At 29.5% G+C, this 12,638-nt stretch overlaps 1 pseudogene; it reads left to right on the plus strand.

Moving 5' to 3' along the window:
• The first annotated feature begins 891 nt into the window (after positions 1-891).
• Positions 892-3,512, plus strand: LOC112746464 (putative receptor protein kinase ZmPK1; annotated as a pseudogene).
• The last annotated feature ends 9,126 nt before the right edge of the window (positions 3,513-12,638 follow it).

Here is a 12,638-nt window from a genome sequence, read left to right on the forward strand (position 1 = left end):
ACTTAAAAAAAATAAAATTTTAAATTATATGTTATTATTTAAAATAGCATTTTAATATTTTAATTTAATAATTAGACATTATAAAGATTAATCATATTTTATAATAATAAAATATAATTAAAATAATAATAATAATAATAGTTATGCCATGTGCAATGTATATAAAAAATAACCATTTGTAAGAATATATATTTAAATATAAAATATATATTAAAAATAAATTAAATAATACGTGTATTTATATATAAATATATAATAAATAATTTAGTAATTAATTTTTTATGTATATATAATATTTTTTATAAAAATTATTATTATATTATATATATTCTGCTCCATTATCGAAATTTTTTGGATCCATCATTGAACATAGCCACAAAAATAACCTTTTAATCTTTTTAAATTAATCTTTAAAGTAGTATTTAATCTTTTCAAAATTAATACTTGAGGGAAATTTTAGTTTTAGAATTAAGTAAAAGTGTAATTTAATCATTTTAAAATTAAATTTCTTATTTATAATATAATTAAATAAAATTAATTTTAAAAGTTATTATAGTCCTTTAAAAATTAGTTAAAAGGATAACTTTGTATTTTTAAAAATAAATAAAAAAGTTATCTTTTAAAAATTAAAACAGATATTTTAGTCATTTTAATAAATTTAGTCAAAAATGTATTTTAGTAATTTATAATTGATAATTGATGATAAGGGAATTTTAGTATAAATTATTATATAATATATTTTAGAAAAATAATGATACCGACATCATCTTAGGTACGCATTAATTAATGATCTTAGGCATGCATCAAATCAGCCAGTCAGCCACCAGCAGTTTTATAGAGCAATGCTAGCAATTCCTTCATAATCTTTCTCTATAGCTTGCATAGCTTGAACATGGCTTCCTCAACCTTAATGTTATTTCTTCTAGTCTTGTACTTTTCATTTCAATTCTCATCATCTTTAGATGCACTGAACAAAGGCTACTCCTCTCTCTCAGTGGAGAAAGCCGAACAAGATATCATTGTTTCAGAAAATGGCATGTTCTCTGCGGGCTTCTTTGAAGTTGGTGATAATGCCTTCTCCTTTGCAATATGGTTCACTACAAGGCCTGATTCCCAAAACATTACAACTCCTACTGTTGTTTGGATGGCAAATCGTGACCAACCTGTGAATGGAAAGCGCTCAAAGCTTTCTCTCTTGCACACCGGCAATCTTGCTTTGGTAGATGCAGGTCAGTTCCAAATATGGTCTTCTGAGACGGAGTCATATCTTCCAACAGAATTACGACTCGGAGATGATGGCAATCTTGTTCTACGAGAGTTGCAAGGAGGACGTATTCTGTGGCAGAGTTTTGATTTCCCAACTGACACTCTTCTTCCCGGACAACATCTCACCAGAAGTACACAGTTAGTTTCTTCAAGAACAGAGAGTAACCATTCCTCTGGTTTCTATAAGTTGTCCTTTGACAATAGAAACGTTCTTACCCTTCTTTACGATGGCCCTGACGTGTCGAGCACTTATTGGCCCGATCTTGTGCTCACAGTTTGGGAAGCTGGAAGGTTTACTTACAATAGTAGCAGAATTGCGGTGCTAAATCCTCTTGGACATTTCGATTCGTCAGATAATTATAGTGTAAGAACATCTGATTACGGTGTGATGCTGCCTAGAAGGTTGACAATCGATCATGATGGAAATCTTCGAGTGTACAGTCAAGATCTATCACAAAAATGGTACGTCTCAATGCAAGCCATTTCTAACAGTTGCAGCATTCATGGGATTTGTGGTGCAAATAGTGTTTGCAGATTTGATCCTAAAAAGGGAGGAAATGTTCATGTGTTCCTGGGTACAAAGTAAAGAATCAAAGTGATTGGTCTTATGGGTGTGAATCCATTTTTTCTGCTACGTGTAATGAAAGTGACTTTACTTTCTTAGGATTGGACCGAGTTGAGTTCTATGGCTATGACTACAAATTCGAACCCAATTGTACCTACACTGATTGTGAAAACGGGTGCTTGAAAAGTTCTCGGTGCAAAGGGTTTCAGTATTCATATGACAACGTTAAGGGCGTCTTCAAGTGCTATAGAAAAAGAGAATTGCTCAACGGACATTTGCCAGGAGCTGCGAGAACTATAACCTACTTGAAAGTGCCCAAAGGGAACAGATTTCCCACCAGTTATAAAGACTCTGTCATCAGAAACAGTGATTGTTCTGTGAAAATTCATAGAGAATATTTGAAAAAACATGTAAGCCATTTTGTGAGCTTCCTTTTGTGGTTTGCCGCTGCAATTGGAGTTCTTGAAATGACTTGCATTTTTGTTGTTTTGTTCTTAATCAAGTGCCAGCACAATTCTAGCATGGATCCACATGGCCATCATCTTGCAGCGGTGGGATTCAGAAAATTTACCTATTCTGAGCTAAAAAAGGCGACAAAAGGATTCAGCCAAGAGATTGGAAGGGGTGCAGGAGGCACTGTATACAAAGCTCTGTTGTTGGATCAAAGAATTGCTGCAGTAAAGAAACTCAATGATGCTAAGCAAGGAGAAGGTGAATTCCTTGCTGAAGCGAGCATTATTGGAAGGCTCAACCACATGAACTTGATTGAAATGTGGGGTTATTGCGCCGAGGGAAAGCATCGGCTATTGGTGTACGAGTACATGGAAAATGGTTCTTTGGCAGATAACCTCTCATCCAATACACTTGATTGGAGCAAGAGGTATAACATCGCTCTCGGAACAGCAAGAGGTTTGGCATATTTACATGAAGAATGCTTGGAATGGATTTTGCATTGTGATATAAAACCTCAAAATATTCTCTTGGATTCAAATTATCAACCCAAGGTTGCAGATTTCGGATTGTCCAAGTTATTGAACAGAGATGTTCTCACCAACAATCCAAATTTCTCAATGATAAGAGGAACCAGAGGGTATATGGCGCCTGAGTGGGTTTTCAACCTAGCAGTTACTTCCAAAGTGGATGTTTATAGCTATGGAATTGTTCTCTTGGAGATGATAACTGGAAAGAATCCGGCAGCAGATATTCAAGCAATTAATGGAGAAGAACCATACAATGGGAGGCTAGTAACATGGGTGAGAGAGAAAAGGAGAGAATGTGCATCTTGGGTGGAGCAAATCTTGGATTCTGCATTAGGGTCAAATTATGATGACAATAAGATGGAAATTCTGGCTAGAGTGGCTTTGGGTTGCATAGAAGAGGACAAAGAAGAGAGGCCTACCATGAGCCAAGTCGTTGAAATGCTTCAAAACCAAGATTGTGATCCTAATGGTGGAGTATACTATTAATCAAATTATGCTTATCAAACACTAGAAGTGGTACTTTCTGAGAGAACAAAGAAAATGAAATAACGCATTTCTTGCCGCTGGTTTTGTCTTGCAACTTAGATTATTATATGTAATATAGCATGTGCTATATTAATTATGTTACCAGTAGTTATGCATGTAAGTTTTTAATAAATTGGTTATAAATGTAGTTTTCAATTATCTATGTTAATAAAGATGCGGGGAAAAAATAGAACTGAAACTACTTCTCCAAATCTATGTTAAGATTTTGTCTATTAATGTGTTGGCGAGAAGTTATGTGCTTCATGAAATAAATCGTGTTGTTTGATTTGTGCAAAGGTTTATTTAGTTTGACAAGGTTCAATGTTTTATCATCTTGGATTGGGTCAGTCAGATTTGAGCTCATGGAATTCTGTTATGTGTTGCTTGTCTGACTTTTATCATCTTTATTCCAAATCGATCAGCTCAAGATTCTTGAAGTTTTTATCTTCTTTTTTTGGTGTTTGTTTATGCGGAAACTAAATATTAATATCCCAATATGCTTTTCTTTGTGAATATCTATAATCTCTAATATACTCATACGGTGTTGTATAGTTTGTGAGTTTTAAATGAAATATTGGTTTCATAACACAAACACAGCTTTGTTCTTAAAGCTTTAACTCAGCTTTTTCAGTTAGCATATCAAATTATGTACTCTGGGGCAATGTGAGAATTGAGGTGAACTGAGTTAAGACTAAGCATTAACTATATAATCTTGCCTTACTTTATTCAGGTGTATAAGAGCATATGGAACACCTTAATGATGTTCCCAACAGAGAGAAAGAAGAACATCTTAATCACCATGTGAGAAATTATTCCTTGCCTTTGCCCTTATCAGCAATAGCCACATGAAAACAATCTGAATCTTCAAGAACCTGCGGATCTGTTGCATTGGCCATAATTTTATGAAACTTGTCTCAAAGATCACAACTTCAAGAAATAGTTATTCCTGTCAAGATTATTCGTTATTTGGCTGAAGAAACTAAACTATTGAACTTGTTTTCATGTCATTCACTGCTTTGAAAAGAACTACTTGTGCTCATCCATGTCCCTAGTGCTGAGAAGTGAGAAGAAATCAAACTAACTCTGGCAAGGTAATGAATTTAAGTACTTCCTTCTTTCATTCCTTTTTTCTTTCTGCAACTTCATAGCTATAAAAGCATTTTTAATCTCACTCATGCCGAACTCGCTAAGTAAAAGAAATGACTGAGCGTTAAATAGTTATAATGGTAGGCACCAAGCTGTCTCAATTTTTATTTGTGGTTCATAAAAAATTGATAGGAGGTTTGTTTTTTGGTGTACACTTTCTTTGAATGACGCATTGAATCTGAAGAGTAATTAGAGAGACTACAGGCTTAGTTCAGAGTGCATATTAAAATTGCAATGTCAATGTCTGAACAATACGTTTAATTTTTTTTATCACATTTTTTGTACTAATATAAGCATCCATCATCAAAAGGCCTGTTCTCTGCAATCAGTAAAGAAAGGTGCTTTCTATATCAACTATATGTATCCAGCATGCTAATATTGATGATCTGTTGGGAAAAGTTCTCTAGAAGATAGAACTTCTGTGGAAAGCGGATGGAATGCTCCTCATTGTCAAATGCATCTTTGCTGTTATGACTGCATCCTGTTATTCAGGTTTGGCATCTAAACTAAATTTAATTGTGTATAGAGGAATGAGATCATGCTTGGAAATCATTGTCCAGAAAAAATCCCATTTGTGATGAATAAAATTATTGTTTTTTAATTCAACTTGACAAAATAGCTTTCCTTTTCTTGTTTTATTTCAACTAGTGTAAAACCTGCGCGTAGCCAAATATTACTCCATTAATATATACAATATTTATGTTAACTTCTTAAATAATAGTTGATAAATACTGCTAAAACTATATTCAGGCGTAGGAATCCGATTGTACGTTTATAAGCATAAATTTACTGTTACATAAGAACATTTAAAAAAAGGGTCTAATTTTCTATTAGTAAAAAATTAATAACCATTGAGACTAACAATTTGGTCATGTCAATATGAGTAGAAGTTATGAATAGAAATTATCAAAATTTATCACATGTAGAAATTTAAGACTAACACACGTACTCTATTGAAAAAAATGAGTAGAAATTACAATAGAAATTATCAAAATTTATCACGCATATGGTTCACGCGTTAATTAATGTACTTTGTTATATTTAAATTTATTTTTTTATTGAAAGAGTTAATTTACTTAATATATATGCGTATTTAGTGGTTAATCTTTGTTATATTATTGATGTTTAATTCAGTTAAAAAATTAATATTAATATTGGAGTGGTTAATTTTTTAATATTTTTTAACATTTTTATAATTTTTTTCAATTCATAATTTTAATAACACATTTTAACTAAAATTATAAAAAATAAATAAATTTTCTATTAAAAGAAGATGAAGTTAACTATTGTTTAGGATTTCTCTTTATTTATATATATATATATATATATATATATATATATATATATATATATATATATAGCAACTATCAATCACTTAAAGATTTAAAAAAAAGTGTTTTAATAAATACAATTCCAAAATTGCATTTAGCTTTTTTTTTTTGGTATAAAAAATTGCATTTAGCTTTGATAATCCTAATTTATCTTATTGCTCTACCTATTATTTATCACACTCTATAAAGTTCAATTTAAACGTAGAAAAAACAAAAACTATAATACAAAATGTTAACCACAATGATTTGCCAACGAATAATAAATTGAACATGTCTTAATATTTAAATAGAAGTATTTGTGTAAATTTTATTTTTTGATATAAGTAGTACTTGAAAGAAGTCTATATATTTCAATAAAAATAAAAAAGTTATCTTATTTGAATGTGTTTTAGTTGTAAAAAGTAAGAAGCAAAAAACTTAAAAGCGAAAGTCTATTATAAAGTTTATAAATTGATGCTTGTTGACAATGTCATAGATATGGGGGATAAAATTGTCACTATTCATACTCATTTAACTTTTATACTTTAGCACATTATACGATAAGTGTTTGATGCATTCATAAGCAAATTTTGTTTGAGCTAAATAGTATTATAGTGAAATTATTTCATCAACTCGTCACATGTTTAAGCTATAAACAAAAAATAAACAATTCCATGTTCATAAAAATTCAATTCAATTAAATAAAAAATCTTATCTAGATATTATCAACGCTTTTAAACAATGATGTATATACTTTTCAGATTTATTGAATGATAATTTTTTTTTATCATAGATCAGCCAACAAAATTTACACCCAAAGACATACAAATTAGTTGTCACAAAATGAAGATGCTAGTCCCTCTAAACCTTAAAAATGGACCAAGGCGCAATACAAATACAATAAGATACCAATTACCAAGGCACAATGCAAATTTGTTGTGCATAAATTATACCAATCATTCGTTAGAAAGAAATTCACATGAATCAAATTTTTGGGTCACTTTCCTTTATTTGTTTCGTATATGTCCTCATACATTATCCAATCTTACTTATCAAAGTGTAATTTTCAGAAAAGAATTTAGCTTATTTGATCCACCAGCAATATTATATTGACTCTTTTTTCCTAAATTTTAAGAGACTTCCTTTGATAAATGTTTAAAATTTCAAATGAACAATACCCAGCAGTTAACCAAATAAGAGACAACTTCGCCTTCTTGCCAACATCTTGGATCTTAGCAAGGTTGAGATAAATGCTAAGCTTTCTGTTCAACACTATCAAAACTGCCTTTTCCAAATAGAATCCGAATAGTTAATATTTGAGTTTATCTCAAACCAAATCCTAAAATCACACATAAAACCATCTCATCAAAGCATCACATGTTTAAACTGCTAACAAAAAATAATTTGTTCAAACACATCATGAACAAATCCAAAAAAAATCAGATAAACTAATAATTTATTCTTAAAAGATTACACCATCAATCATACAATTTAGTCATGAATAATTTTTTTTATCTTCCATAACTTTATGTCAAAAACTTCTAGACTAAAAATAAAAAATATACAAAAAGTGTTATATTTAACACTTACTATGTACTTTTGCATCAGCAGCTTGGGTCAATCTCTTTTTTCTCCAAAATATCTGAACATTTTGTTGTTCAACACCAAAATTCTTTTATTCACACAAATATTATCAACTATGAACGTTACATCAACTTACATTTGTCTAGTATATGCCACAACAAAGGTAGCATTGTTTCAGAAAGAAGATAAAATTCAAGTGTTATCTTATTTTTCCTTTTCTCATTGTCTTCCCTTTTTAAAATTCAAGTATTATATTGTTTTTTCTTTTCTCACTGTCTTTTCTTTTTTTTATGTTATATACAGATTTACAAAAAACATAAAAAATATTGAAAGATCCAAACTATAGACATACACACCTACCAAAACCTCCAAAGACATTGCATACGGTACATACAAATGAAGGTACCTTAGGCCAATCATGAAATTGCAATGAAGTCATCTTTTTAAAGTTGGGATAATCCATGAGAATATTTAAGCTTGGACTTTAATATATGTAACATCCACTATCAACAGCTATATTAACCAATGTCTTTTGCTTGATATTCAAACAATTCTGTTTATAATAACAACGTTGAGATTTGCTATCAAAGAACAAAAATCAGAAAGATAACAAAGATAAACGTGAATATCATGAACGGCAATTTTTAACGTAAATTAAGACAACTCACGCATCAAATTAAACAGCCTAAGGCCCAACAACTAAGTAAAATAAACACCTTGACACTAATTGTAATTACTAATCTATTAAATATAATAAAATAACAGAATGCAAGAAATATAATCAAGCATAAAACATGACAACAGATTATATTCTTTAAAAAGAGAGGTAAAAAAAGAAAGCCTTGTCAAACCAACCTGTTATTCTCCCATTAGTAACAGATGCATATAGAAAGAAATGCTCAGCAAACTGAAGAAGAAGAATCTTTCTAGGATTTTAAACAAATTAACTACCATTTGTGAAAACTTATTGGAATGCAAAATATCCAATGGGGTGGGATTCACCATATGAAAAGAAATAAAAATATTTCACAATGATCTAACAAATTCATATGAAAGAAAAAATAAATCCCATACCGAAACACAACTCATCTTTTGAAGACCAATTAGAAGATTGTCATTTATTATCCTCTTCTGTGTCTAGGAATTCACATTCTTTATCAAGTTGGCTTAGCAGAAGTTATCAAAAGCATACTAAGAACATCATAAAAGAATTAATATTAAAACTATAGCATTCCTAACACTTTGAATATTGCCATCCCCATAATGGAGGAGAACATAAAAATCCAAAATGGTAACAAATAATAAATACATATAAAAACAAAATAGATTCCTTAACCAATGATCAAGATAAAAAACTTAAAACATAAAGGCCAAATGCAAAGTTCAAAATAACATAAAATTAATGTCCAAAACAAATAAAACTTTTGGATAAATATACAAATCACTCACTTGTCTCTAAAAACTTCTTAAACAGCTCAACTTCAGCTTCCAAAACACTACCGTCTTGGATTTCACTATCTCTCGCAAGTCCTCTAATTACAAAAATATGAAAACTTCCTGCAAAATTACCAAGCACCATAATAGATTATCACTTTAAATATTAAAAGGAAAAGCATATACAAAAGTGATGCATATAATATTCACGACCTCGTAGTGGTTGAATTCAATATAAGGGCTCAATTTATTTTATTTTTGGAAAAAAAAATATATGCAAACATTTTCTAATCTCTCCCATTTTGTTGGTGTTAACACTTGAAAGTAAGTCCAAATGATATGCATGTAACACATTTTTCTGCCATTCGTCTGGGAAAATACTTAATGAATATGCATTGAACCAAACTCTCCATTGAATTTTATTACTGAAATATAAATTTAAACATATTTTTTTATTAGAGAAAAACACAAAATAAATTAGAATTTAGTCTTAGTTTGTTAACGCAAAACAAAAGATATATTCGAACTTCATAATAAAGAGCAGAGCATAAATATATTTTAGTGTAGGATCAAGTTAATTAAAACCAACTAATCAATTAAAAATTGCTAATTGTGATGATGGGGGCATATTAAAAACAAAATATATATAACATCCAAATGTTTTTATCCTTTCTTTCTCTATGCCATGTAATTTTAAAAAATATCATTTTGAAACTCAAATCAAATTGTTTATTGAGTTCATAGAGTAGTTTATAAATACACATGTAATTTCTCAAATCTCTATTGAAAAAAAAAATTTGGCACTCAAAAAATTTGTAATCCACAGAATTAATCCATATAATATAAACATAGTTAATAGCATTAATGATGTAATATCAGAAACAATCCCAGATGAACAACTTTAACAAAAACATTTTACCTAAAAGTATGCACAAAATAGAGCCTTTTTTGTTTTTTTTTCTCTTTAATTTTTTCTTATAGAAGCAAAAAAGAGGGACAAAGCTCTTAGTTACCACTTATCAGTACTCGAAAGTATGCTCGAAGTAACTCAGTTCGCACTGCTTTTGAAGGGTAAGCCTCCCTTGAACCAAAGACATGCACAACACCATGACTCATGTTTACATTTCAGCAAAAAATTCTCTTACTGAATTATTTTTTGCATTACTTGATGATCTTCATTAATCCAAAATTATCTCTTACAGAATTTTCAAAGACAAATCCTTTTTATTCCAGCTAATAAATTAAGAACTCAAAACATCTTTTAAGAAAATTTATATTGACATATGTGAAGTGTTAGTAATGAGAGGATTGATATACCAAATGAAAAATTTCTAATAATGTGATGGTGGGTACAAATCCATAAAGGTGTGTTATTTTAGTCTTGGATCCAATTAGTTAAAATCTATATGTTTTAGAATAAAGGCTGCTAACTACAGGCATCAAACCCAAATAAATAGAAATATCCAGAGTACAGAAGAGGATAGAAAAAAATATAACAAAATATAATCAAAATCTAAAAATAAAATGATAAAATAATACTTGTCTGCTAGGGACCTTTGGGGAGTTTTGATATGATTCATTTTCAACTGCATCAGACTGGATAGAGTAAGCTGAGTTTACAGGAGACACTGATGGAAACTTATTCTGATGCTTTGAGGGAGTGATTTCTATTAATAGATATTTGATGCACGGCCACTAGACACGATACGACACAGGACACGCTAACACGTGAATTTTAAAATCTTATAAGACATGGGACATGCATACATATAAAATATAAAGTATTTTTTAGATAAATCCTAATGATATTTTGATATTTTATTGATATTAAAATATAAATTATTTTTTAATTAATTTTAATGTCTTATTTTAATATAATCAAGTATTTAAAATATTTTTTGTTTTAATAAATAATAATATATACTATATCTAAATTTATTTCAAGAATATATGTTAAGAATAAGACTGGACACGTTGACACGTGATGGTATTTAAGTGTGTCCAAGCGTGTCCAAAAAAGAATTTTTTATTTTTTATTGAGACATGGTTGGAAACAGTAGACACGTGTGTCGAACAAATGGCGGTGAGTGTCGTGTTCAAAATATGTCCAATACGCGGACACAATAACTCAGCAAAATTTCAGTTAATGTTATGAATGCTTTATTTTCTTTGGATATTGTTGGTTTATATTTCTTGACGTTAGTTTTATGTTTATTGCAACTTTGGTAATCTTAGCTTTAAATTTTCGTTATTTGTAAGTTTATGTTTTATAATTGCACATTAAATGTTTGATGAATTGTGTAGTTTAGAAATAGAATAGTTTAGTTATTTGGCTTGGGAATATATCTTGGATCGTCTTGAGTTGCTATCAACTACTAACTCCTAAATTAAACTCTTACAAAAATACTAAAGTCCAATGCATTAAATAGAAAATTCATTAACAAACAAGTAATGATAATTAACAAATATACTAAAATCTCTTAATACAAACCCTAAACCCAAATTTTATAGAATTTTTGTGTTGTTTTAGTAGAATTTTTATGTAACATTTAAAGAATTTCTATTTTGTTTTTAAAATCTTTCTTTTTTTTTCTCCACAGTACAAACTTTTTGTTTTGTTTTCATTGAGATTAGTTTAAGATTCTTAAAAAGAGGATAGAGGAGCGTCGCATAGAATCAAAATGAGAATTGTTACTTTGTTAGAGCAGGATTTATTATTTTTGTCTATTATTTTTAGTTATTAATCTAATTTTTTTAGTTTAATAATTTAAATATCTTTTAGTCTATACTTTTAAATATTGATGACTAATTAATGACTAAAAATAATAAATTTTGATGATCCTATAACATTCCTCAATTAGAATAAATAATAACTTATTCATGATACATTTATAATAAATCACTAGATCTAAACAAAATACTTAACTAAGTCTAACCAAGTTGTTATAACTACTTTTTAAATCACGCGACTTCTTCTTTGTTTCCTTCTCCTTCTCCTTCTCCATTTCCTCCTCCTCCTCCTCCTCCTCCTCCTCCTCCTCCTCCTCCTCCTCCTTTTTCTTTCAAATTCGCGCACGCATATTCTTCTGTCTTCTCCTCTTTCGTTATCGTCATCACCAACAACACAAACATTTTGCTAATATTATTATTAGTTCTGATTTTTTTTTGTGCTATCATTAAATAATTTCGGTTCACTTTTTAGTTTATTTCGATTCATTTATGTGTTAATTGAAGTTCATTTGATGCTACTGATAAGTACTGACCTGATTTTTTATTCCTTAAGTAATTTCGGTTCATTTCTTAGTTTAATTGAGGTTCATTTGAATCCAGAAAAAAATTCGATGTGTGTTTTGTTGGTGATTGAGTCTTTTTTATTAATTGTTCAAAAATGAACCAATTTCTGTTTGTTTTTGTATTAATTGAGGTCCACTTGATGCTACTGATAAGTATTGGCTAAATTTTTTAGCAAAGAAGAATGAAATTATTAATTATCACTTTATTCAATTGCATTAGATTCCACTTCATTCCATTCAATTAGTTCAGTGACAAAAAGACTCAATCATCAACAAAAACACATCGAATTCATTTCTGAATCCAAACGAACCTCAAATAAATTAAGAAATAAATCAAAATTACTCAAGGAATAAAAAAATTGGTCAATACTTAAAAGCAGCATCAAGTGAACCTCAATTAACACACAAATGAACCGAAACTAGTTCAGTTTTGAATAAGTAGTAAAAAAGTCTAAATCATCAACAAAAACACATCCAATCTATTTCTAGATCCAAATGAACCTCAATTGAACTAAGAAATGAACCGAAATTACTT

Source organism: Arachis hypogaea, chromosome 2, assembly GCF_003086295.3.
Source record: "Arachis hypogaea cultivar Tifrunner chromosome 2, arahy.Tifrunner.gnm2.J5K5, whole genome shotgun sequence".
Lineage (NCBI taxonomy): Eukaryota > Viridiplantae > Streptophyta > Magnoliopsida > Fabales > Fabaceae > Arachis > Arachis hypogaea.